Genomic DNA, 27,807 nt, shown 5'->3' with positions numbered 1-27,807 from the left:
CAAGAAAGCCTACAAGGGCAAGAGGATAATTCCTACTTGCTAATGTTATCTTCTTGCTCTTAAGTCCTGAACTGCACTTGTCCTTGTACTTCCAACTTTCAGGACCATTACTGGCTCCCCAGCCTTTATTGGCTCCCCTATTCATTTTGTCACAGTTTCTTCACAACTGTCCACATGTGCAATATACAGTCTAGCTCTGCAAATTTCCTTGTATTTTTCCTACTTCTTTTTTTTCCTACTCCAGTTGACAGCTGTAACATGAAAGGGAATTGACAAGGTGAGAATACACATAAACAGCCAAATCTGCAAGAGGCTGGGGATTTTTCTTTTAAAGGATCCTATTCACATACTTTCAAAGCATCATGTTTAAAGGTGTCAAATCAGTGATGGTCCTTCCAAAGTGCTGGAGGCAGCAGTGACAAGATTGCAAAGTGCATCATACACGTTTTTGCTGCTCTTGCCAAACACTTCTACAAGCCATTTGGGGTAAGCCATGCTGCCACCTGAGAACAAGCTATTCCCAACAACCCTGCTGGAAGGCATGTGTTCTCAGAGTGGCTTGCTTTTCCATGACACATTTGGATGGCACAAGAAGCCACAGTGACACTAACAAGCTCATAACACACTGTGGCTTACCTTGTTGTGTCAGTTCAGTCACAGAATAGTTGAGTCAGCAGGGGTTCAAGTTCTTTCACCATTAGATATATTGACCAGGTTTGTTGTTGTTATTGCCACAAAAGATGGAGGGTGCTTAAGCAGTTCCAGATAGGGTTGTCTTCCTTCTGAAGGTGCAGGTTTGCAGCTTCAGGGTTATGGATACATCTTTATGACTTGAGGTTAAGATAGCCTGAGTGACATGGAGGGCCTGCTACAGAATTTGGTTGGTGGCCCAGTTATACCCCAGTCTAGCCAGGGGCAGACTGATTTAAGTTGTTTAAGTTATGGTTACCTCCAGGTTATCTAATCAGAGCCTTCTCATTGCTGATTGTTTAAATTTGTTTTAGATACATATGTGACATTTTGTTTGCTATTGGTTTGTATGATTGTATGTACATGGTTTTTATAATGTATCTTTTAAGGTTTTAATTTTTGCAAACCATCCAGAGAACTTCAGCTATTGGGCAGTATAAAGAAACATAAGAAATGAACTGATATTATATTCATGCTGATGACTGAAGCTATGTGAGATGGATTAGTTTACTAGTCTTCTTTTGGGCATGTGTATATCTGAACTAATGTCAACGAGCCCTCTTGAAAAATGCATCTTTTGTTGTATTTCACTATTGGGCAGGTTATGCTGTTCTTCTTAGATAAATCTTAACTGATTTAATATTATCTATCATAATATATTTGAATTGACTATAATTGCCGTTTAAGATTTCCTTTAGCATATTTCATTAATATTTTGTTCATTGAGGATTGTCTTTTATTGTTCCTTCATCTATTCTGGCAACACTATGCGCTGAGCAATATTGCTTTATTGCACAGTCAAAAAATTGCTTTATAGTATATTTCTACCAATGAGTCTAACTGGATCTGATGCACTGCCCATCCTCCATACATGGTGTTACCTGCTGAGAATGTGACAAAACCAAAGTTTCCAGGAGTTCAGCAAGACTGAACTGATTACAAATAAAAATGCTATTTGCTTGGAAGAGGTTTGGATTTGTCCAGTTTCTGATTGCAGATTTGCAGTTTCAACTGGCTTCAGAGAAGACTCTCTTGTGACAGGTGATTCAAAACCCTTCTCCATCACAGATTTGCATAAAAAGTTAAGTTGATCATAACAAAGGTCATGACTTTGTACAGCCTAATGCATACCATGAAAATCCCCTCTCTTGTCATTTTGACAGTGATGCAAGTGTTGCATGATACCCATTAGAGCAGGTTTTAATCCTTCATATTTGGTTCTTTACAATGGCATCTAAAAGTCTGCTAAAAAGTGCAGGTCAGGGGAACAAAATATGTTTCTAAAATGGAAGGAGTAGAGATAATGGACTTAAGACAAAACACACACACACACACAGAAGTTGTTAGGAAAGAAAAAAATGACTATAAAAACAGATGGACAATAGACTAAGATAAGGAGCCCAGGGAATCCTTATCAATGAAAAAAATCAAGAACAGTTAAATGACTACCTTATCCAAGATGTATTTTTAAAGTATGAGTCATAGAATTAATATTAATATTATTTTAGGGTTAGGACTGATTGTTGGATTGTCCCAGTAGACTCATTTTGCTTCGATTTTGTAAATTTTCCACTATTCTCTATGAGGCACCAGCCTTGGGCATGCTAGTAAAAGGCGTCTCAGAGCTGTATGTAATTGTGTTTGACTCCAAGCAACTGGGAGAATATGGTGGAGTTAATTCAGATTAATTCCTTTCTGTACCTTATGCTGGCTAGGGGAAAAATGCCGACAAGGTAATTATCAGAACATTTTGTGCCGGAGCTTCTAGCCTCCCTCCATGTGGGAATTGAAGCAGTTGGTGGAATGTGAGAGATGTGGAAGCAAACAGATGCAAGCTGACTGAGCCAAACATAGACTATTCCAGTGAAACAGGCAGTTCTGAAAACACCTGCTAAGGGAATGAAGAGCCCAGACTGCCTCATGTGAACTTTCGCCTTTCACAGAACATACTCAAGATGAAGTGCAAAGTGTTCCTTGCCTTTGACCTGGAAATGATTAGACCATGCAGCAATATTCATTGCCATATTTCATCTGAGGAAACACTGACCAGATGTGCCCATTCACCTGTCTACCCTTTGGTCTTAAAATGTACTGAGCTTTCTAATTAGAGCAGAAAATAAGACTTGAAGAGGAACAGATGGCAGGGAGATGTGAGCAAGGTTCTGAAACAGTCACAGGCCATTTTCTATCAGGTCTCAAAGGAAAAGGCCTACAGTTTTGCTGTATCTATTAGGAGATAGTAAGTCATGGCAAAAACTTGGAAGAAGAATGCAACAAGGGGGTTATCCAATGTAACTTGGCTAATAGGGAAATCACGTTTTGATCTCATCACCTCACAGCTGGTGCTACAACCAGTAGCTGAACATTTCCAGTGTGGGGTGTTTAATGGGAGATGTGTTAAATCTTTACTATGTTGCACACTCTGGGATATTTTCTGGCTATATCTGAAAGAGCTACTAAGGTCTGAGTAGAATATTATGGCAGATGGCATAGACAACTCAAAGTTCTACTATGTCATTTGCTTTTCTAGCAAGAGGTATTTCCTAAAGTATTTGTCACTCCTGTGCTTTCTAAGCATTTCCCCACTATTTTCTTGGAGTAAGAATAATCAGCTATCATCTAGGTAGGTATCACAATAAAATGATCATAGGTATTTCTGCGATTGTGCAATACTACACCAACACCTTGTGGTTGTATAATGGAACATATAGGAAGGCAAAGAAAGAAACATCTCTGTGGTGGAGGGAAAACACGTGGCATGGATGTGAGCTTACTCTTTCAAAGAAAATGGGAGAAGACGCTTCTATGAAGCATTGGGTTAAACACCTCATGTAGAGAAGTCCTTAATTTACAGCAAGGATGCCTTGTTGACTAGGCATTAGTGTGTGCGTGTGTGTGTGGGGGGTGTATTCAAGAAATCAGCCTTTCTGATTCAATGCTGGTATCAGGACTGTATTTAAAGTCAGACTTCACCAATGGTAATATTTAAATTTCATTTAATAGTCATTAAATGCTGATCCCATGTTTGGCTTTTTGGTCAAGTCATTCAGTAGTTCTTATTCATTTATTTGATATATTTATTTTTTCGTTTTTCATCCCACCGCATTAACTAATAAGGTTCCCCTGAGCAAGTTACAAGGATTAGGTTCTTGTTAATTCTTTGTAGGAAAGCTGTGTTTTTCAAAGATTTGGTTTCTTTGAAAAAACAATTTAATTTGCAAGTAAATTTGAAAGTCTGAAATGAAATCAAATGAAAGTATCAGAGTCTAGACAGACAAAATTCATTTTTCTTTTTCTGGTGTAATGTTTCAGACCAGTACTCATCCTTGCCTTTAATAACAGTGTAACATAAGTGGGCCATTCCAACTTTTGATTAAATGGTAGCTATTAGGCATTCAGAGGAAAAGAAAAACAAAGCAAGCAATATCTTGTCTATAATATCTTTGTTGAGAAATTCACTTTCAGCAGCTCAAATGGTACCAATAACAGTGATTTGCCATCATAAAGCAGCAAACACAATAGGATGAAATACAGATTGAGCCATTGACTTGACTGCCGAGCTCTTGCAATTGGGGGAGATTGTTTCATTTTAGAGAATAAAATCTTGTTCTCCAAATGATAGGGATGTGGAAGGGATTTCTGATTGTTTGCAGGCACTTCACTTTTGCCAATCTGGATGAGAACAGGGATATAATGGCGTATGCCTTCCTTCCATCTGTGGAACAGCAGTAATAAATATGTATGCATGAATAGGCAGGCTGTTATTGCTCAAAGAGAGTGTTTAACAGAGCAATCCTATGGCTTGTAGATGGTGCCATAAGATTTTTTGGAACTTCAACTCTAACATCAGAAAACAACTCTCCTTTTGGAGTTGGGATTCCTTGTTCAGAGTGGCCCCCTCCCAAAAAACATAGAAAGAACCATGCTGGCTTCAGTATCAAGGTTAGAAGAGCAAACTCAGAGAAGGGGTTGAAGGGTTGGGAGGCAGAGGGAAGTGACTGATGTTGCCAAGGGGGAAAAAAAAATGTTAGTGTTCAGGCTCCTGTCTCCGCCCCCTGCACCACAGAGCCCAGTTAGCCTGCAGTAACTGGTGCAGAGCAGAGGAACATGGAGGCAACCTTTGCTTTTGCAGTCCTGCTGATCTGCCCACAGCCCTTGAGGATTACAGTAACACCCTCGGAGTCCATCTAAAATCTAATCGATTTTGGTGCCTTGATGTTTATTCCTTTCAAAATCCAAGAAAGGAAGGAATTAATAGATTGTATGAGTTCTGTTCCACTGTTCCTCCCTAGTCTAGTTTTTCTCTGCATCCCACTCTATCTTGTCTTCTTTTGTATATGCTGTATTAATTTGACAATTGAAACATGCACTATTTACCGTACATTTGTTAGCATGAATGGTGGTTTTTCCCATAGTTTGTAATATGAATGCATAAATCATATTCTTCAGGGATGAAGATCTAACCATAGTGAGTCATGCCTTCATTCCAACTTCTAATGCCCTCTAAATAGGTTTTGAGAAATATAATTCAAGATTGAACACACACGGAAACTACACTTGGGTTATGGGTAACGTTTGTTCAGGAATATGCTGCATAGAATACTTTCTTGGAACAGCTTCTCTGGCTTCCAGGTTTTTTTTCCAGGTACAGTTCATGATCCTTGTTTTAACTAATACAATTCTAATTTGTTCCAGGCAAAGATATCTGAAGGACTATCTCCTCTTATATGACATTACCTATAAATTACAAATAAGTAAAGATATATGAACTAGCACCAACAGATGCTAGATTGGGTACTTCAGACAGGACTTTATTGATAGCAGCATCTCAATTAGATAGGACTCCATCTGATGGGAGATGAGATTAGTTCCTTCCTTGTGCTGCTTTGGACAAGTAGTACAGACTGTCTTGTTCCATCAGGATTTCATTGTTTAATATTTTTGATATTTTTCATTTCAATGTCATTTCCTTTCAATGCCATTTCATTTCATTTCCTTCACTTGTATAGTTTGGGGACTTTTTCACATGAATCTGTTAATTCCTTGCATCTACTTTGGTTTTGCAGCAAAACTGTGATCTGAACATTGCACGAGAATTTCCTTCCTTCCTTTTCCATACTTAACCTCTAGGTGGCACTGTGGTATTGTATATTAGCACAAATATGCAACTGGAAGCAACTGTTTCTTTGACCACCAGAAATAATACACATTCACTTTGCATACACTCCCCCCCTAAAAAGAGCAGATGACAAGTACATGATGTAATTCTCACATTCCTTTCTTGCTTGTGTTTTATGTGAAGTTTTCATATTTTTATTGCACGTCACTGTGAATGCCTGCTGGGTGTAGAGTACATTTGAGTTTTAATACACAAAGGAATGGAATGTCAGGAAGTTTAAATTCCCATGCAAATCAACAAGCTTACCCAGCAGAGTATTACAACACAGATGTGGGTGCTCCTTCCACTTTGCTTCCCTGACTATGATACTAGTGGGGAGGAGGTCCTTGAAAAAGGGGTTTGCCAGCAGCTGCTATTGTTTGTAGCAGCTATTGTTTTAGAACAATGGCAATTTAAGGGCTTCATGCCTTTGTTCAGGTGATAGTTGTTGCAGAAATATTTCTGGTGGTAAAATGTAGATTTTATAATGTCTGTTAAAGACAAAATGTTCAGGTTTGTGGGTGTTTTACGAGTACTTCATGCATACAAAGAGTCCTACCACATACTAGATTTGGCTGGATAGGAACAAGTAGAGAATATCAAGCACGTACCCTCAGAAATTAAAATGAGAATTGCAATGAAAATTGCAATGTAGAAGACCACATTCTAAAAAACCATGTGCAGTATTTTAGTGCACAGATTTGCTTATAACAGGGAAGAAAAAATGGAACAGTGAGGTGGTGTTCTGGTTTGGTAAAGGTGGCCACAAGCTTTCCTCCAACTCCTCTAATCCTTGATGCTGTGATTTCAGTAAGCAGTGTTAGTAGTGTCATGTCCTGAGGTGACACCTCTCAGAACTTGAGAATAGACAGTGCATGACTGGACAGAACATCTTGATGGTGTGTTCAGCTACAGCTAGGCTGGGCCAAGCAGGTGATAACCAACGATGACACATTTTCTTCATCACACTAGGTCACAGGAGAGGGAAAGTGAGGTCCCTGTGTGAAGCAGCCTGTCTGTTGGAAGTGTATCTGAAAAGGAAGCAGAAAGTTGATTTTGTTCTCTGTTGGAAATCATGCATCACCATGGGTTCCCCTGGAATTCTGGTGGGAATCAAGAATCTATGTGTTAATGCTGCAAACCCTCATATAATGCTGCATCTGTGTGTCTGTAAATAAGCCTAATGTCACATTAATCCCATATGTCTCTAGGGACTTCCTTCTAAGGAAAGGGAATCCTTGATTAGCACTTAAACTTTCAGCATTAGGAACTGGGGTACATGCTCTCAACAAAATTTAGAATCCTAAATAATGACAGATAGTTAAGACTTTGTTGTTCTACAAGCAGAAACAGGTAACTGAAAACCATAAAGCCAGGGATGAATTTGAAGGTCTTGAATTTAATAAACATATATAGAGTAAGTCATATTTGTTGTCATATGGAAAAGCAGTATTTTACATATATGTAGAGAAAGCACAGGGGAAATGGGACTGACGATACTAGCCACATGTGTTTTGGGATGAGGAATTACTTAGATGCTCAGAACCAAAGTTTAATCCCCAAATGTCCATTCTCTCAATACATTTGCCTTCTTTACTGTCTAGGAAATATTTTACTGTGTAACAAGTTTTCTCCTTGAGCATGATATTTGCTTTCATGGGCATCCATTGAAAAGAACAGTATCTTATTTAAAATATGTTGTGCAGTTTTTCTTAAAAATTCATTTGCTGTCTGTACCCCACCTTTTCTTTAGAAGAAAGAGGGAGGACATGTAGCTGCAAATCCTATTTCAATGCAAATCTGTTGTTGGTAATTGCAGTTTAGCAATTGTCTCAGCCTTCAGCTCTGCCATGCTGAAAGACTAATGGGTGTGAATTATTAGCACTGCCACTTACCTTGAAAATGCTCCTAACATTGTTGTGGGACTTGAATGTATTTATTTTTGGAAGTTTTCTTTTGTTCTGCCGTGAATCTCATTATTCCTAATTGTTGAGAACATCATTGTTAACAAGAGATGGTATAAAATACCTAATTTTTATGAACACAACAGTATAAAATCTAGAGATTTGATTTTCCAGTACTTTACTGACTGGTATATTGCTTGCTTGAAAGGGACTGACTGGCTTAAAGAAGAATGATTATTCCAGTGGTCTTTACTGTGGGAATCACAACCTCAGATGCTCTGAGTGGTTTCTAATGTTTGTGATGGCTAGAGATCCACTTCAGTGAGGAGGGTTCTTTGTATGACAAAATGGCTCTGAATGCAAACATGTGTGTACAAGGCATGTCCTCATGGCCAAAAGAAGGAACTGGCAGGGGCCTTTCAGTGCTAAATGCATGAGTGGCAAAAAAGCAGGTCAAAGCATGAACTTTCCCATAGCTTCCTCTCCGTGTACCTCAGACAATTGTATTGAAAATGTTTAAACACCCAGGCAGTTTCTAACCTGCCACACCCTGCTTCATGCCTCACTTTCTTAATAACCTTTCCCTACACCAAAAAGGAAAGAAAAAGAAATCAGTATCACAAAGGGAGTGGGTCAGAAGAGCAAGGCTTTAAAGAAGACAAATCTGACAGACAAGACTGCAATAAAAGGCAGAAGGACATATTTATCAAGTCAGAGGCATGTGGCATTTAAACATAAAGGGAGGAAAATATCTCTCAGACTGGTTGCCATCATTGTTCCTAGATGGAAAAAAGTATGATAGATGATATGTATTAGTTGACGAATGGGAAGAATCAGCTCAGTGTTGAGCTCAGTTTTGTCTGACCCATGCTAGTCAAAAACAAAGAAATAGGCCAGATAATTCAACAGACCTCATCTGGTAATCTGAAAATGCTTTTAGGTAAATCTCATTGAGTTCAATGAGATTTTATTCTTAGCATGTCTAGTATGCAATTTCAATTTAATTCCTCCCAAGGTTTAATTTCTCCCTAGATCTCCCTGTATTTCAGTTGCATTTAATATTTATAATAATTCTATCTCACTTTGCATCTATACATATAAATTAGCACAAGCAAATGTTATGCATACTGTGGCAAAACCTTCTGTTATCTCTTTGTTCATGCTTTTATTTTATTTTATTTTATTTATTTATTTTTGATGATTCATATGTGGCTTAAAATGGGATCTTGGAGCTTAGACAAAATGGACATTTTGAGAAGCTACATTGGCCAAACTTCATAAGGCCAGTGCCTTCATAAGGCCAGCTTATCACAACATGTATTTCTCAGTATCCTGTGCCTGCAAATATTTATTCCTGTATGGGGCATTTATATTTCCAGTGAATTTCCTGGAATTTACATAGGCAGGCTTGGAGTATAGAACTCTAAGCTTACAACTTTAGGAAATATATGGTTTCAAGTGTCCTAGTGATATTTTTAAGACCTGATCCTTGTGAAACATTCCTTGTGGGATGGCATACAAACACTCAAACTGATGGCTGTATTTATCTGCCACAACAAAGACACACCAAATCAAGATGGATACATTTCCACCCATCTGAACAGACAATTTATCACCACAACTCCCTAATGGATCAGGCGTCTGCTAAAAGCGGATAATTGCTCAGATGTGAAGCTTGGCTTTCTTGATGAGAGGGATTTATGACATGTCAGGCTCCAGACATAAGTGATAGCATCATATTATGCTAATTCTCATCACGCTCATATGTGTGATGTGACACAGTGTAACACAAAATGACTGCCTAACATTTAGGAAAAAATGTGCAGGGATGCCCCACAACTAATTTTAGTGGAAATATCAAACACATTGCTAAAGGTTAATGATACCACCATGGTCGTGTGTGTGTGTGTGTGTGTGTGTGTGTGTGTGTGTGTGTAGTGGCTTGCAGCTATAAAGGAAAGAATACTAACACTACTTTTTCTGCTGATACTTTATGTTGCAATGAAATATTCAGGGTCCTGCCTCCCCAGTCCATTTTGGCTTGATTTCTCTTCCAGTATGGAGAGTTACAACTGAAGTAGAGTATTTGTTGCTCAAATACTAGTGGACTTTTGAAAATACCTCTCTCTCTTTTAGGATTGTGATACCAGCAATGGTACAGTGGCAAATTTTGAAGTGCAGTTGCCCCATAGCCACACTCCGAAGCAGTGCAGGTACCCTATATCAGTCTTCATAGCCTTTCTCAAAAGGGGAGTCTAAAATACAGGCATCTGGGTTGATCTAAATGAAACCCATTCCAGAGCATCTCCTTTTTACTGGGAACAGGTCTTTGATCAAACAAAAGCTGATTGCAGGCCATGCCAACCCAAAATGCATTGCATTACAACAGAGAACAATATATTGATCTAACTTGTGGGTGGTTAATAAGCCATGTTGGCTTCTCACTCACCTTATGTAGACTTGCTACTTGTCACTGGATTTGCTGCTATGGCTTTTCGTGGCATCTCTTAGGTGGATGACAAACCAACCAGAACCCAAAGTAGTTGCACAGTTGTGGGCTAGCTTGTTACTGATCCAAATAAGCCACTTTCACTGGGTTTGGACAATGTCAGAAGTCATGTCAGCAAGGGTAATAATTCACATCTGGATGACATGTGACCAGTATGCGCAGGTTGTTAAGAAGCCACCATAGCTTATCAACCATCGCACGATCATGCTAACCCACCCATTGTTGTGAAGATTTCAGCCACGTTCATAGAGAAAAGAGAATTATTTCTGTGTGTTTGTGGTCAGGGGGTGAGGTGAGACACCATCCTCACTGCTTTTACCAGTTAGTACTGGTGCTGTGTCCCAAAAAACCAGTACTGCACTGCAAACTCCTGTCCTTCCACTCTCGTTAATTTATGGTCACAATAACAATCATGGGCTTAGCTATTGTTGTACCTAACAAGAGCTGGTGCACTGTAGTGGCTAAAAGACTGAGCTGCGAATCAGAAAGTTCCTGGTTTGAATATCACGTCTCTCATGAACTCAGTAAGTAGTCTTAGGTACTCTTTCTCACACTCACTCTGGTACTTAGGAAAAAAAATACTGATTTACTTTACAGAATTGCTGTTAGTGCATATGGAGTATTACAAATGGAACATATTACATATGGTATACGTTTCTACATCTAGTATCAGTTTCTTGTTTATGACACATTTTATAACTCAATTTTAACATGAATAAGAAAAATGTACTCATATAACCCATGTAATGTACAGTTCTATGACGTTAGAAAAGGCCCATGTGGATCTGGGGGAAGGGAAATGGCAGTGAACACATTCTTTACAGTTATATCTGAAAAGCCTTTGAAGAATTGCTATAACATTCTTGGTTCTCGACCTTGCTTGCTTTCTTTGCTCTTTGTTAGTTGCAGCAAAATCGATGGACAAGATTCAACATAATCTCAATTGCATCCATATCCTACTCACGATAGCCATTGCACATATGAGGCAAATGAGAGATGACATTTGCCAAGTGCTTTGATTTGGTGTGACAGACTTTTGTTGAACAAATCACCACTGTGGGGTGGGGGTTAGGGGAAAGATAAAGAACATGATGAGGAAATTGTTTTAATATGATCTACTGTAATTTTATTATATTCTTATTGCATTTTATCTTTGGTTGTGAACCACTCAGAGCTTCAGCTGTTCGGACATACATTAATACTTTTGATGGTAATGAAGAGAAATCCAAGCCAAAGTTAATTCTAATTTAACTGAGAAACTTTCAGCCATCTATCACCTTCCTCATCCTGAACATTGGTCATACAGGCCAGAGCTGATGGGAACTGAGGTCCACAGCATCTGGAGAGTTGCCCCAATACTATGGATCTAATCGAACTCACTCAAGTTTCCCAGCTTTTTGATGCATGTATTTTATAGAAAGTAGCAGACTTTGCACTAAGCCCCATATTTTAAAATATGTAAGAACATGCAGATCAACCACATGTAAATATAAACCACCTAGGGCACAATCCAAGGCCAGTTCAGACAGGAAAAATATTGTAATTCCAGCATGCTATAGCCAGGATAGTTGTCTTTGACATGCTAGGAGTTGAAGCTTTTTTTCCCCTATCTAAACTTGGATATTGATGGCAAAGGAAGGGGACGGCAGAGAATGAGGTGACTAGATGAAGTCACTGAAGCAGTCGGTGTGAGTTAGGTGAACTCCGGGGGATGGTGGACGACAGGAAGGCCTGGTGGAGTGTTGCCCATGGGGTCGCGAAGGGTAGGACACGACTTTGCAACAAGCAAACTTGGATAGGATTGTACCTTTACAGATATTATATTAAGCATTAAACAAGCACTCCTATTTCTAGATCAACAAATGAATAAACAAAAAATAAATTATTCTAAACATTGTTGAGTTAGAGTTTTGTTGCTTCCCATGTCACATATCAGGTTAGATCTTCAATATGGTCAGATTCCATTGAGTACTCAACAGTAGTGGAGTGGAGATCTGCAAGATGCAGTTCTAGCACTTTTGCTGTTAGCACAGATTTTAATCTCTCCTGTCAGCTTCTTCAGAATTCCCAGTTCCCTCTGAGCGCACCTGCAATTCTCACCAGAACTGGATGGCAATAGATTTTTCCAAGAACAATATACTGGGCAGAAACTAACTGGGTGCTTATACTCCCTCTGATTCTTTTATGCCCTGCCAATTCCCTTTTGCAAGAAGTGGATCTTGCAAGTGCTTTGTGCAAGTGGAACCCACTCCTCTAAGCAAGGGAGATTTAGCACTACGTAGAGAAAGCTCTGAAAATGAGTGGGAATGCTCAATTCTGGTAGGTGGTGAGCTGCAGGAGTAGGTTGGCAGAGCAGGCTGCCATTGTTTTTTTGGATGCTAAAAGGCATTTTTAAAAATCATTGGAAATCTAGTTTTGCTACCTTCATAAATTTGGTGACCTGTAGAATTTTTAAAATGAGTCAGAATTCCCTATTCAACCCCAAGAATTAGAATGATGACCAAAGGTTTCTTCTTGGCTTTATTTTTACGCTGGAGAACTACCAGTCTGGGATGTCCACTTTCCACTTTTTTAAAAAATAAAAACAGGAATGTATTTATAAAAAAAAGTGTATTTACTTTTATATGTTCAAACTTCAGACACCTTCAAAGTACTCTCCATTTGATGCAATACACATATCAGGACAATTTCCCACTGCTGAAAACAAGTTTTGAGCTCATCAGTTTTGATATCTTTAAGTGCTTCTGCCATTTTTTTGTTTCAACTCTTCTACACTGGCAAAATGTTTCCCTTTGAGAACCTTTTTCATCTGGGAAAACAAACAAACAAACAAACAAACAAAAAATTCACACAGGGTGAGATTGGGTGAATAGGGAGGGTGGGGGCCATGCAGTTTTTGGTCAAAATTGCTGAACGCTCCTACAAACAAAATTTCACTACCACATGTTGTTTGTGTAAATCAGCCATCATAAATAGGCAAATGCTTTGAAAAGGTCTCCAAAACACACACACTGAAGCTGAATGCAGCCTCTCACAACAACCCAGCTGGGTACAGTGATGCAGATGGGTTCCTGGAACACCCACCTAGTGGAGAAGGAATGTCCTACAAGGGGCCCACCCTCTAGAAGAAAATTCCTGGGTTTTTTGGGTCCCCCCTCCTATTTGATATATCTTTGGAACTGGGCAAGAGCTATTAGACAGTCTAGTATTATTTATAACTTTGCTTAGGATTATTTAGAATTTCATTATTCTTTGTGCAGCTGATCCTTTTATCATTAACTTTAAACTCCAGTCCTCTGTTCCAGCTTTGATGCAGTTGATCAATACTTTTGGTGATTAGTCTGGCTATTCAATTAAGTGGGCAAAGTCTGAATTGTTGTCAATTGGTGATTTTCTATCTCCTAGTCCATTAGTTAACTGGGAACTTTGATGGTGCCCAGATCTTGTTATTTACTTGGGAATATTTATTTCCAGAGACATATCGCAAATGATCAAACAAAATTTTGAATAAGTTAATTTACGCAATCTCTCAGGTTATGATATGTATTTTTAAACCTGAGTTTGTGGAGTACAACATATACAGTCCCGATTAATATGGTACTTTGATTAGCTGATGTTATAAATGAGATTCCTCTATTTGTACCTGGCAAATATTTATATTTATGTTCTGTTTCATTTTTTTTTTTCAGGAACATCCCCCATGAATATCCTTGAAAGGGATGCAAGTTCCAGCGTTAAAAGGTAGGTTTGGCTTCATATCATCGTACTTATTTGTTGATTCTTGATTTTTCCACTTAGATCAGATTTCCTACATTGGTCAGTTTTTGAAACTTCCTGTCCAGATTGTCTCTTCAAATGGATGGGTTAGGAGCATTAATGCAAATAGAGCTCTTCCCTCAGAAATGGTAGTTAGAAATATATGAGTATATAATGTCATATCAAGTACATTTTGATCCATTTCTCATGCTAAATTGATGCTATGGGAAACCCAGATTTAAGAATTGATAAGAAAATGCTTTTGAGGTGGACTTGGATAAATGAGTTGATTTTAACCTTGGATCACTTAGTGATACAGTTGATAAATATTTGTGATTCTTAGCTTTGCGTCCCAAATATGATTTGTGATTCTTGCAGCTGAAACATTTGTAGGACTCAAAGGTTTGGCTCTACCACTTTACAACTTATTTATTTATTTATTTAGAGGACTTCTATGCCGCCCCATTCGCCGAAGCCTCGGGGCGGCTCACAATCATAAATAAATAACTTAATATAAAACAATATAATTTAGCAGTATAACAGTAAAATTTAAGTCTCCCTGGCCAAAAAATAAAATAAATAAATAATATTAACAATTAAAATAACATTTGAATAAAAAGATCTTCGCCTGGTGCGGAAAAACAAATAACGACGGTGCCAGGCGGACCTCTCTGGGGAGCGCATTCCATAAATTGGGCGCTACCGCAGAAAAAGCCCACCTCCGAGTACTCACCCTCCTAATTTCCTTCACAGAGGGTTCCCAGAGAAGGGCCTCTCCCGCTGATCTCAAGAGCCAGGCGGGCGGGCATATATGCCCGCATAACTTCAGAGGCTCCATTGCTTGGGAAACACTTATTGAGGCTGAACCATTATATTGATCCACTATCCATGTTATGCATACTTATTATTGGTAAATGAATAGTGATACACAGGGTCTTAACTAGGAAAGGTACAGGTATAGAAAACTGGACTGCCCCATTTTGTGCTATCAATAGATTGTCAGTTCAGTATCTGTATCTGAAGTGTCTACCAATTTTGTATTGCATCTGTGCAACTTTTGTTCCATATCTTTGGATGCCACAATGTTTCTTTAGAGCACAAACCTATTGAATGTAGCCTTGATGCTATCATAAGTTTGCAAACTTGGAGATTTATGGGCATCCACTGCAAAGTAGGAGGAACAGCACAGGCAATTGTCACCTTCTCATTCCTCCTGCTCTGCAATTCAGCTAGACAGCAGCTTGAGTCTCCTACCATTCCTTCTCCTGAAATCGCCCTTGTACTCCTTCTCTCAGGTTAATGTCCTAACCTTGGAAAGAAGCTGGTACAGTTTTTTTCCATATCCACTGGTTTCTGGAAGGAGGACTGGGGGGAAGATCTATAGCTACAAGGTCAGAGCTCTGTCTTCAGCCTCATATTTGGGGATCTGAAGTATCCTTTAGCCCCTTATGCATTATCAAGGGTGGCGCAGGCATAGAATCAATCTCTTAATAAGGGTTTGTCTAAATCAGCCAATTGCTGGGAGTTTGACATGCCGCTGTCCAAAGTTGCTTATTTTGGAGTGGAGGTTATTGTACAGATCAACTTTGTCTTTTCTGATGTACGCGTCATCTTAAATTATCTACCTCCTTCCCAGAAGTTAAAGCACAATAAGTGCAAATGAGTCTCTGTGTCCTTCTGTTAGCTAAAAGACTGCTATAAATGCTCTCTTTCTCTGTTGCAATGGATTAAGAACCTAATGATGCTTTCGATTTTTGAACTGATGGTCTAAGATCTCTGTTGTGACAGGATACATACATGGAGTTTTGGTTTCCCTTGGTTGAAGTTTATGTATAAGAAAGCTATATCTTCATGTCTGTCTGTCTGTCTGTCTGTCTGGCTCATATACATATACTGAAATTGATATATTTGAATTTATATGGTTACATTTTCTTTTCTCTTTTTTATTGTTGAAATATATAATAAGGAGAAGTAATAGAAAGAAAAAAGATTTGTGGAGCTCCCTTATGCAAGCCCCTGCTTCCTTCTAGAAATAATAATTTCTACTCATTTTGGATTGCCCTGGAAATACCAAATTGCTGATGCACAAATGGTGTAGGCTGCTTGTGCAGTGTAATCAGTGAGGCATTGGAGAATCAGCAGGGGTGTGCATCTGTCCATTGTTCCCTGTTGTAATGTGAAGCATTGTGAGGATGTCATCTTCAATAGGTAATTAAGTCCCATAATCTTTGGAAAAGACCTGCTCCAATTGGAGCTAAAAACTAAATGTGGATCAACACAACTGCCTTAACTTTTGGATTCTTCTTGGGGACATAGCTCTGGGATCTATGGGGTGATAAGTGCCTGCATTTCAAACCTTAGCATAGCACCACTGACACTCAGCATAGGTCAGATGAGCTTTCAGAGAAGCAGAGGAGGGGTATGCAGTTGCCTAAATATAGATCTCTTAGAAAGAGATGGCATTCCCTGAAAAGAGCAGGGACTGTATCCTCTATTTGCATGAGAGGCACAGTCCACTTGTATTCTATATCAGCTGTTGGTTCCCCTGAGGCTCCCTTCAGATATAAAACCTCTGTTCCCTTCAATAGTGTGCACAGTTTGTTTTGCTTTATCAATAGAACACAGATGCCTTTGGGACACACTGTTTGCCTTTCAGACAAAAAAATATTAATGTTGAAGAGCAAGGCTATATGGATGTCTTCCAGGTGTGAAAGCAAGCCACAGGCATTATAACAAGACATTATAATAAGGCATTATTCTTCACCAGAGAGGCTTAGGGGAAGAACATCAAAATTTCCTACTGACAAGCAGGCAATAATATTGTAGTGAAGTAATACTAACAACCAGCTTAACCATGGTTTGAATTGTGTTTATAGCCTGCTAGCCTAGCAAGCAATACCTGATCCCCATCAGCAATGTAGAAACAAAGACTAATAGTGTATGTGAAGCAAGATGAATTATTAGCAGAAAGGCAGGAGAAACAATGTCCAGACACAGAGTTTAGAATTTGGTGCTTGTGAATAGCATTTGTTTTGCTTTGGTTAAATGTACCACGCAGAATGTACAGTCTACAAGAGGTGAAGTGAGGCTTGTACCTGAACAATAATCACACAGCAACTCTTTGAAGCTGCCACTGCTGGCCTAAATTATCTGTGGTAAATGAGCATGCATTTAAATCAGCTGAAGGACAAGCATATGATTGTTGAAAGTCTGATTGCTTTTCTCAGTTGGAGAAAAAGTGTCAGGCCATCCTCTTTTTGACACTGCATCAGTTAGGTCTTGGGAGGAAAAATGAGATAAAAGCAATGCATGCTCCTGAACTGGAGATGCTACATTGGATGACTGAGATGGTTCAAAAGCTCCATTTGGGTTGAAGCGTGATGTTTTCCCACAAGGGAACCACCAGTCACAATAATTACATTGCTGTCTACTCATAATATGATTTATTTAGATGTTACCTTATGAATTAATTCACTCTAATTGCCACTCCTTTTGCTGTAAATCAAGGTTTCCTGCTTTCTGTGGAGCAGCGAACATGATCCTACACTGCCATAATTAGTCCAATTAGAAAGGAAGGCAGATGTGGAAAGCCAATTACTTGCAGGAATATGTCTGCTCCAATGTATTCTGAGTGCTGTTCGATTGAAATTTAATAGCAACTTAATAAAGCATTGTTTTATTCATAAACACAAATTCCCTTTGGGCTATTAGTTTCTAAGAAGACACTTCCAGTGAGGTTCATGGCTGGTGAGATAAGGGTCTCCTTAAAGAGATAAACAGGCAGTGGCAGATCCAAGGCAACGGATGGTGCCAGCCATATTAAGGAGAAGAGAACTACTCCCCTTTCCCGAAGAAGCATTTTAATTTATTATTTTCTTGCTGAAAGAATGACATTCAGGCTTTTGGTTTCCGGATCACTACAATTGCCAAAAGCATTTCACATTGGTAGGCACTGCCAGGCCTTTTCTTCATGTGGTGGATGTGTGTAGTAAAGGCCTTAGGCAAAGTACTCATCAAATACACCAAATCAGAGTAAAAATGGACACGTATCTAACCCATTTGGCGAGCTTTCCCTGAAGCCTTGTGCTGCCTCACTCAATTTTGCAGGACCCCCAAAAGAGCAGCACAATCATCAAATGTGAGATGACTGTTTACAGGAGAAAACAGCTCCAAATTGGCCTCAGGCCAAGAATTGGGACAGATGATACATAATAAAGCAAATAGAAAAGAAATTGGGAGCACACATGGTTATTTCACAGCTAAAAGAAAGCTCAAAGGAAACTGAGCTGTACACTGGGCAATATATTGGCCAATTTGTTACTTACGCTAATCGTGTTCAAACTGCTGACATGCACAGTCCAGCATGAGAAATTCAAGAAAGTAAAGAAGCTACTCATTCCAAATGGGCATTAAGCAGAAAATAGGATGTTTCACAGGGTGCGAGGCACAAAATATTTACAACTGTGTTTGCCAAATGCTCTTGTGGTGTCTGTTGCATGACTCAAGTTGCCATGCAGAAGGAAATGGATTATTTTCTTTACGTAAAATAGATGGCAGTAGACTGTTCCATTAGCTAGAAGTCACAGTTTGCAGCTTCTCCACATGAACCAGGAATTGCAACGAGCTTATGATGGATGTTACTAGATTTCCCCATTTAACATTACACCAGCAGAGCTCTTCATATATTGTTCCTCTTGCTAAGCTCATCTGAAAGCAAGGTGAGGGACAAGCAAGGTTGGGCTCTTACAGTAGTTTATGTCTGCTGACACTTTGATGAACTCAGCACTATCAGTTCTAGTTCACAGCAAACAGAATTTGCCATTTTTAAAATCAAACATTTCATTTCATTGATGTGCCTGGTGTTTGCGTCTGGCATTTTCATCTATCATGATTACCAAGTCTTTACATTAGAGATATAATACCAGGTAGGCTCCCCTAAACTGGCACCCTCCAGATGGTTTGGATTCAGTTCCCCTCAGTTATAGCCAGTGCAGCCAATGTTCAGGACGGGAAAGGTGATGGATAGCTGCCGAGTTCCCAGCTAAGATAGAATTAACTTGGGCTTGGATTTGTCGTCACCATCACAAATATATTTGTATATGACCCAATAGTCTTAGCTGCCTGGGCAGTTCGCAACAACAGATCAAATGCAATAAGAATATAATAAAAATACAGTACAGTAAAGCATCATAAAATGCAATACATAATTTGAAAAATTAAAAAGCTACAACACCTTACAACAACTTAGGCTGAACCATGTACCTTCAAACCTCAGTACACTACAAGTTAAGCAAACGAAGATGTTAAAAATGTGTTTAATTTATTTACAATAGAGAGCAGGAGAACCTTTAAGACACTTTCAACTCCTTGCAAGAGGAAGAAAGGCTGGAATGGGGTGGGGTGGGGTGGGGTGGGGTGCGATATGATGCAACAACAACTGAAGGGAGCCATGGATCAGTCCAACATTCTGTTCACAGAGAGGCCAACCAGCTGCTCACAGGATCCCACAGGCATGATAGGAGTGGCACCAGTGCCAGCAGCCCTCTCTAGCACAAGCACTCCAACATCTGCTGTAGAGAGCCATACTGCCTCTGACACTGGACTTAGCACAGAGCCATCAGAACTAGCAGCCATTGAAAGCTTTCTCCTCCAAGAGCTGTTGCCTTTCCCAGTCACTGACCCCGTGATGAGGCATTGGGAGAGATGAGCCACCCAGTCAGAGGGTTTGTATGGGTCTTGGTGGCTGGCTTTCTACCAATGTGGAACCTGCAGCATGAATGAAAGGGAAGGATTGGGAAGACATTTTCAGTTTCAGTTCAACAATCACTCCCTCTTTACATGAGCAGAGTGTATTGTTCAGCTGGCTAGGGGGCTTTTAGAGTTCCATTGTCTTGCCCTCATAGCTGTGAAGTGGCAATAAAAATCTGCATTGTAGAGAACTATCTGGTGTTTTGAAGCCCATGACAAGAAAGGAAGGGTCAAGCTCACAACGGCTGCTGCCAGAATTAAAGTATGGAGACCCCAGTGGACCTGGCTTCACCTGAGCCAATGGAGTGGCTCCAATATTTGAATCTGATTAAGGTTTTGAGTACTTCGTCCAGCCTTTGTGCATTTATAATTTGGGAAGAATCATAATTGTAATGCATTGCATGTTCGGTTAGAGTAAACAACACAAGGCTTGATTGTTCAGAGGTCTGACTGTATTCAGTATGAAAAGACTATCAGTGTTTACTAGTAATGATACCTATATATTACCTCCAGAAACAGAGGCAGTATGCATCTGAATATCAGTTGCTGGAAATATGGGGAAGAAGTTTTACCTGTGAGCTACCACAGACATCTGGTTAGCCACTGTGTACAGAGCATGCTGGGGTAGATTGGTTTGATCTATCAGGGCTGTTATGTTTGTAATGCAGCCTTGCATGTTTGTCATGTACATGTTTGTTTCCACATGTCTAGATTTTGCAGTTTTCCAGTGATTCAAGGTGGATCACCAAAACAAATTTTAGGGGCAACAAGTACAAAAACGGTCTAACGCTACAAGGGATAATCAGAATAGCCACACGATTGGTATGATATTGATTTTCCTAAGCTGAGCACAATAACAACTCTAAGCTGAGAGAGCAATTGCATAGGTGCTATCTATGTAACATCTTGGCATGAGTTATAGACAGCCACACACTTTTCTGGCTGAATTGGTTAGCCAGGGAATTAAGAAAGATAAAAGAGAAGAACTAAGCTCACGGTCTGTGAGAAGGGTAACATAAATATAGAGTTAACTTCAGATCCAGTGAAATGCTGTTTTGGTTCTTGTCCATCCCTGGAGAACAATGCTGCTAGCAAAATCTGTGATGGAGTGATGAGGACAACACACTACCACTCTAAAATGCAATGGCCTTTTCAGGAAATAATAAATATAGCAGGGGTGAGCTGATCAAACAGTCCAGTACATGCTCTAGAGGGTTTTGGGATAATCTGTAGCTTTGTCTTATGTACTGCGGACAAAGGCATCAGCTGGTGACTTGGACTGATTTACAGTAGCAGGATATATGGCTCCTGGATTCCAAGTGTGGCACATTGATTTTTCCATCTGGGATTAAAACGCATTGATTTGGTTAGAAAAAATTGTTGAAAAATCTGACAGCTTTGTCTTTCAAGATCCAGAAGTCAAAGGGAAATATTTATTATATTTTCAAATGTTCTTAATGGGATTTTGGTGGGGACAAAGGAATTTGACTATGTTTTAACATTTGAGGTCTATGGGCATCTTCTGGAAATGGGACCTTCTCTTTGCTTGTCTATACCGTGGGCTTCACTGCAGGAACATGGGCTCAAGCATGAGCATTAAGGGATATGGGGTAGTGAAGGTTTTCATTCAGTTCACATTTCAGTAAGAATGTACCAAATTCATACCTCCTGAAAATATCTGATATTTGCATTTCTTTTAGCATTTATGATTCTCTGAGCAATTGCATGGAAAATGAATATATTAAGAGAATGCATACTGGAGAGAAATATACCAAACACCATTATTTTAAGGAAAACCACTTCCAAAAATGTGTACATTAGGACAATTTGTGTACAAAAATGTGAGCATTTTTAAATGTGAGCATTTCCAAAGTAACCTTGCTATAATTGTAAATAATACACCTGGAACAGCATTCATTCCAGTGTCAGTGTTTTCCTCTTTCTCACAATCTTTAAATGAAATTTCACCCAATGCCACACTCTGTTTTAATGGGGGGGTGGAGGGGGAGTGATTTTCTTCCTTCACAGACATTTCTATTAGATAGTCAACGGCTTGTAGCTTTGTAAGATATAGCCCCTTTCTTCCTTTGAATCCCCATTAGAACTCTCCAGCTTGGTGAGGAGATTTATTTAGCACCATTTTGTTTGTTTACTTTATGAAGTGGTCGATAAAACATTAAGTGGAGAGAAGCAAAGACTCAGCACTTCCCTCTGTAATTAATTGAACAATGAAGCATTCTCAATGCAGGGTTTTGCAGCAAAAATACCTATCTATGGGAAGAAAGCAACCAAGCTTTACACCTACATTTAATTTGTTGAAAACAGAACTGAAATGGCTGGTGTTTTGGCACTAGGTTTCTACTACCTGCAGAGGAATTCTGCATACTGCATGCTTTGCTAGCCCATCTATTTTCTACTATCTAGTGCACAAGAGACAAGCTTGATCCTAATTGAGCCATTAGAAGAGGTGTTGAAATGTTACTAATTGTCAAAGGCAATTAAGTGTAGCAACATGTCACAGGTAAATTAACGAGACTCCAAGTGTTATGAGCAAGTTGCATTCATTTGGATGGAAAACAAACTCTGTCTTAACTGAATATCATCTGTGGTCTAAAAGTAAGGTGTTTATACTTTTGCTACAGAAGGACAACTAACATTACTGAGATTTTGTTGAAAATGCAGGAGGTAGTAAAGGGATGAAACACAGTCATATGGTATATAGTAGGGCCATATTTGTTTAATAAAGATCTGTCGGGAATTCTATGCAGGTGTATAAGATCTAACTGAATTCAGGGAGACTGTCAGAATATTGGGCTAGTCCTTCTAGTCCTGTTAAGAGGTGTATCAGTGGTGCCACAGATTAGGAGCACAGTTATGAAGGTGTAGGACAGCCTTTCCAGAACGCCTAACTCCAGGTAGGTAAGCTGACTAGCCCCAAAGGCAATCCATATTTTAACTTTGGGTCTCATCCCTGAGTGACAAGTCTCAAATATTTTCCATTAATTGTAAATGTACCTCAGGACACTCACAATATGCAACCCATCTGAACATTTTTGCACAAACCACAATCAATTGTGAGCAAATTCACCTAAGAACTCAAATTCTCTTATGTAGCTTCCTTTATAATCATTGTTAACCAAATATAATCTCTGTTAACCAGATGACCAAATTATTCCTGGACCACATTATACCAACAGCCTCTTAGATAATACTCCCATATTGTCAATGCAGAATAGGTAAAATCCTGTCACCTCTGGCTAAGCAGGTAAGCCAAAGATCCCTGCTAGGTCTCAAAAGGCAATATGCAGAACCCACACTGAAATAAGGAAGGGAGGGTAGGAATTGGAAAGCAAAGAGGTCTGGGAAGGAGTTCTTTCCCCACTGTAATTTCATCTCTGCATCAAGTCAGAACAGTTGTGAAGGACCTTCTGTAGACATAATGACTTATACCAGTAGTTTGTGGGTGACAAAGCTTTCAGCATCTTGGTGGGTAGTGTAATGGTCTGACATTCTGTCTGCTCAAGCATATCCCAATTTGCCCTTAATTTCAGTTTAGGCAAAAATTCATCACAACCAGGTGATACATTGGATTCCCCACTCCATGACAAAAGTTACTAGTCTTACAAGAAAATGGGTGTGTAGGTTTTCTGAAATGATATCAATATTATGTTTTGTAAACTGCCAGTAAAGAAACACCTGAAGTACACAATCCATAATATGTTACCTTGTCTATTTAACTTTAATCTTGCCAAGTCTAATGTTGCAGGAGAACACTGGAAGTGTGCCCTGGAGGTGTTGCCACTGTGATACACTTGTGCAACCCTGCTACCAGTGTACTCGAACACAGCACGACCGTGCAGGTTAAGGACATGCCATATGCAAAAATAGCTAAGACATCTTGACAGTTAAATCAGAGCACATAGTACGCAAGTCCATATGTCATGCTAAGCCACCCTGAAGATAACCCACCCTAAGCTGACCAGTAACCCATGTTGCTTCCAACAAACAATCAGACACAGTGCACCTTGGCATGGGTTGTTTACCCACCTACCTCCAGCCCTTATCTCAGGCACATTTGCAACAAAAAATCTTGTTTAAAACATCAACAGCCTTTCAGCAGTTGGTTCACTGGTTTTGCTAGTTTGTGACGGAAACTCCCCCAGATGTTCACAGTTCAGATCTTCAAATGCATATAATTTTCCAAGGCTTATGAATGTGGTAACACATTCACTATATTATCCATCCACCATCTAATCATCTATACCACCTGTCTGTTATTTTGCCTAATATACTGATACCCCTTCTTGTAAAACTTCATCCTCTGCTTCAGGGCTTGCCTTACTAAAGAACATTTTTCCTGTCTGTCTCAAGTGCTGCTTAAAGTAATTATACCCACCTGGAAAGCTTCTTCTCCACATGCTTGTTGTTTCCCTCCATAGGTATCTGTTGTTAAACATGCATGTGGGTCCCAGAATACTAATGGAAATCAACAAGGATATGCAAATTTCAAGACATAGCAGCCAGTGGATTGCTAAAGATATGTAAATGTCAAGATAGAATCCTAGATCAGGGGGTTCCATAAATATATGCAGCTTTCAAGGGCACAGCAGTGAGTGGAATAAGGGAAAGCTGTCAAAAGTAAGGCTTCCTTATTAGCCTGCTCTTCCATCTAGTTTCAACCATTTTCTATAGCAAAAATTGTGAAAGCTGTCAAATTATTAATATTATGCAAGGATTATCCAGTTCTTAGCTAATATAATGCTTGACTGACTATATCTTGATCTGAGTGAGCAATATACTCCTGAAAGTGCTGTGTTTTCATATTTGAGCCCCACACAAAATGGAGAAGCTGCTGGATCTGAAGGATTTAGGGACATTCAGTTTGGCTAGGCTGTTTCTTTAAATCTTTATAGTATTATTATTGTATCTGTGGAATCTTATATGGGCCTTATTCTCAGATAAGTACCATTTGGTTCAGAGAGACTTACTTCTGAGTAAACAAGCATAATATTCTACTGTGAATCATGGAAAACTGGCAGAATGGTGGAATTTTAAATTTATAATCTTGCTTTCTTTCAACTTCTCATTTTAATTTGGTGAAAAAAGCTACATTTATCTTTGGATACTAAATAACAAGTTATAGGAAATTGGCAAAATGATCAAGGTACATACTTCCCCAATTATGTCATCTTCTCATTCTTGTAACATTAGACTCAAAGTAACCAATAGTGAATACATAATGAGAAACAAGCAAACACACGGACAAAGCAAACTCTTGGCTGAATTGTGTCTTTCACCATCTCCATACCATTTGAATCAATACCTCTTCAGGCATGATTATGATACTCAGAAACTAGGTTTACATTAATGTATGTTTGTAAGTATTTCTTTGTTAATTTCATGCTTTGTGCTGGTCTTTCCTCATCTCATGATAGCTGTTTCTTACTGAATCTGCAGTTCAGTAAGAGAGAATGCTAGTACATATGCACTTGGGAACAAAGTCTGAATGAATCTAATTAACATTTTATGCTTGAGGATGCATGCAACCCACTGTATGAGTCTGCCTTGAGGGTGCTGACCTTTTGCAGTATTCAGTGGTGGCAGAACCCAGAGGCACTATCCAATCCTATCCAATGTGACCACCTCTGACATCCCCAATGTGGAAGAATGTGGGCATCCAATGGAGGGCAGGAAGAGCACAGAGGCAAGAAGTGCTCTTCTTGCTGTGCTTCTGTGCTTCCTTCACTGTCCAAAACACTTAGCTAATTTTAGCCATCTGCTTTATCCCAATCATGGGGGCCAGGGCTAAAGCACTGCTAGGGTTCTCCACATTCTGGTGAAGTCTCAATCCTCACCTTTATGAGCCCTAGAATCCCCCCCCCCACACACACACACACCATGACTCCCCCCTAAATGTGGCTTTGGAGCCACAGCTGGTGTGGAAGGAACTGCTCAGCTGCAAGGAAAGAAAGGGGCTTGTCCATGCCTAGACAATCCATTTCAATTGTTAATTTAATGTGCATGCATACACCTATTATATTCATACTCATATTCATATGCACACATACAGTTGAATAAAAGTTACAAAGCTTCCAGACAGCAAGACGTGGAAACAGTAAGTCTCCCTGTTTCCAGAACTCCATCTGGAATGCGGCTCCAGACCACAAATGGCCAACACCAGCATGTGGCCCTCAGAGGCTTCTTGTGAAGCTCATCTTGGGTGCCTGTTGCCATTGCTACCTGCCCACCCCCACTGCCACCTTGTTCCCCAAAGCAATCAGGCTCCTAAAAGCTCATCCAACACTTATTTGGAGAAGTTGGTACATTGATGTCATAGTCTCTTCCCCACCCATAGTTTATTGGGGCATAGTATTCTCAATGTGTAGGAAGGGGAGGGTTAACCCCCCCCCATATGTGAATGCTGAGGTGTGAGAGGAAGTGTGCACATGTATACATGCATGTACATGAGTTTGTGTGTGTTTATGCATGCAGATGTGTGCATGTGTGTGTTTCATGCAACCCCACCCCTCTGCAAATGTACCCTTGGAGGCAGAAGTTTTCCCACTCCTGCTTTTAAAAAATACTCAGGTTAAATATGGATGCTAGGAGGAAGCTTCTGCTCAGTGAGTGACAGCGACTGGGTTGTTACAGAGGGAAAACAAACCATATATATGCTGGCATGCTGGGGTGATTAGCATAATTATCTCCAGCAGTGCCATTTGTTGTCATTTGAACCTGGCCTGGGGGCCTTGTTGTTATGGGCAACAAGCCACCCAGAATTTATGACCACCTACAACTTCGTGTAGACCACCTTTATTTATTTCCCCCTTCCATGACTGTATGAACCCAGTCAGTGTAAATTCAATATGGATGTGTTTACCCTAGAAATGACACAGCCAAGTAAATCATGGTAGATATATGATGGTACTTTATGCTCAACAAAAGCTCAGTGGGTCCCAGAAATACAGTTATCTGTAACAATTATCCCTGTGACCTAGAATCATAAGGTCTGTGCCAAATCCCACTCTGGAGACTTACATGCAGCTGCTCCACAATTCACACTTTCATTCAAATATATAAAGTTCTTCATGCATTCATAGAATAGGAATGGCATCCTTTTATCCATGGAAGGCTCCTGTAGTTTCCAGTAAGTGTTTGTCAGACCCCTAGAGAAAAATGTAGTTTTCTCAAGGGCTACAATAGTTGAAAACTATATTTTCCAAGGTCTTCATAAAGTCAGAGACAGATGAATCAGGACTCTCTCGCTCTCACTCTCTCTTTCTGCAGCATCCACCTCCCTGCCTTGGAAATTCTTGTAGAGTGAAGGCTGAGAGGACCTTGTGGATAGGAGTGATGAATCAGAATTCTTGCACCATCCCTCTAAAGTGGCCATCCCAGAAATCAGGTTATTGACTAGAGTTCTGCTTTATACACATCATGAGCAGCATCTTGATCTGCCAAGGTACCATCTGATACTTAATACAACTGAGTTTATATTCAATGAGCATTTAGTTTTGGAGGTGAGGTTGTACAGAGCAGCTGCTTATCATCAGGCAAGTAAATGAATATGTCACCATTTTGGCTGCGTTGCACAAATGCTGATAGATTTATACCAGCCAGGTTCTCTGGCGGCAATAAAAGAACTTAGCCTCTAAAGCCATTTGGAATATATGCAAAGTACATTCTTCTACTCTGTAGGGTTATATATTGCACAGAGCTGATCTTGTAGTTAGATTCTGGGGCACTTCTTAAACTACCATTGAAGAAATTGCTATATGCCCATGGTCTGGGTTCATGTTTGTAGATGTAGGGAAGACTATTGTATAAAGTGTTATGTGCAAGTGGCAGCTGCTACAAGTGCTCACTTCCATACTGGCCTAGTAATTTTGGTACGTACTTCTGGTGCTTCTGTTGTGATCTCCTAGATACAGGTTATGCTGGAGTGGCATGAGAACTGGATAATTGGAGAATGTCCATTCATTGCTTTTTCAGACTTTTTGGAAGTTATTGCCATAGGTAACTATGGCACAAGCACTGGTGAA

The sequence above is a fragment of the Varanus komodoensis genome, unplaced genomic scaffold (assembly GCF_004798865.1).
Source record: "Varanus komodoensis strain SLA01 unplaced genomic scaffold, ASM479886v1 scaffold1, whole genome shotgun sequence".
Lineage (NCBI taxonomy): Eukaryota > Metazoa > Chordata > Lepidosauria > Squamata > Varanidae > Varanus > Varanus komodoensis.
Note: the sequence above shows the minus strand (reverse complement) of the source record.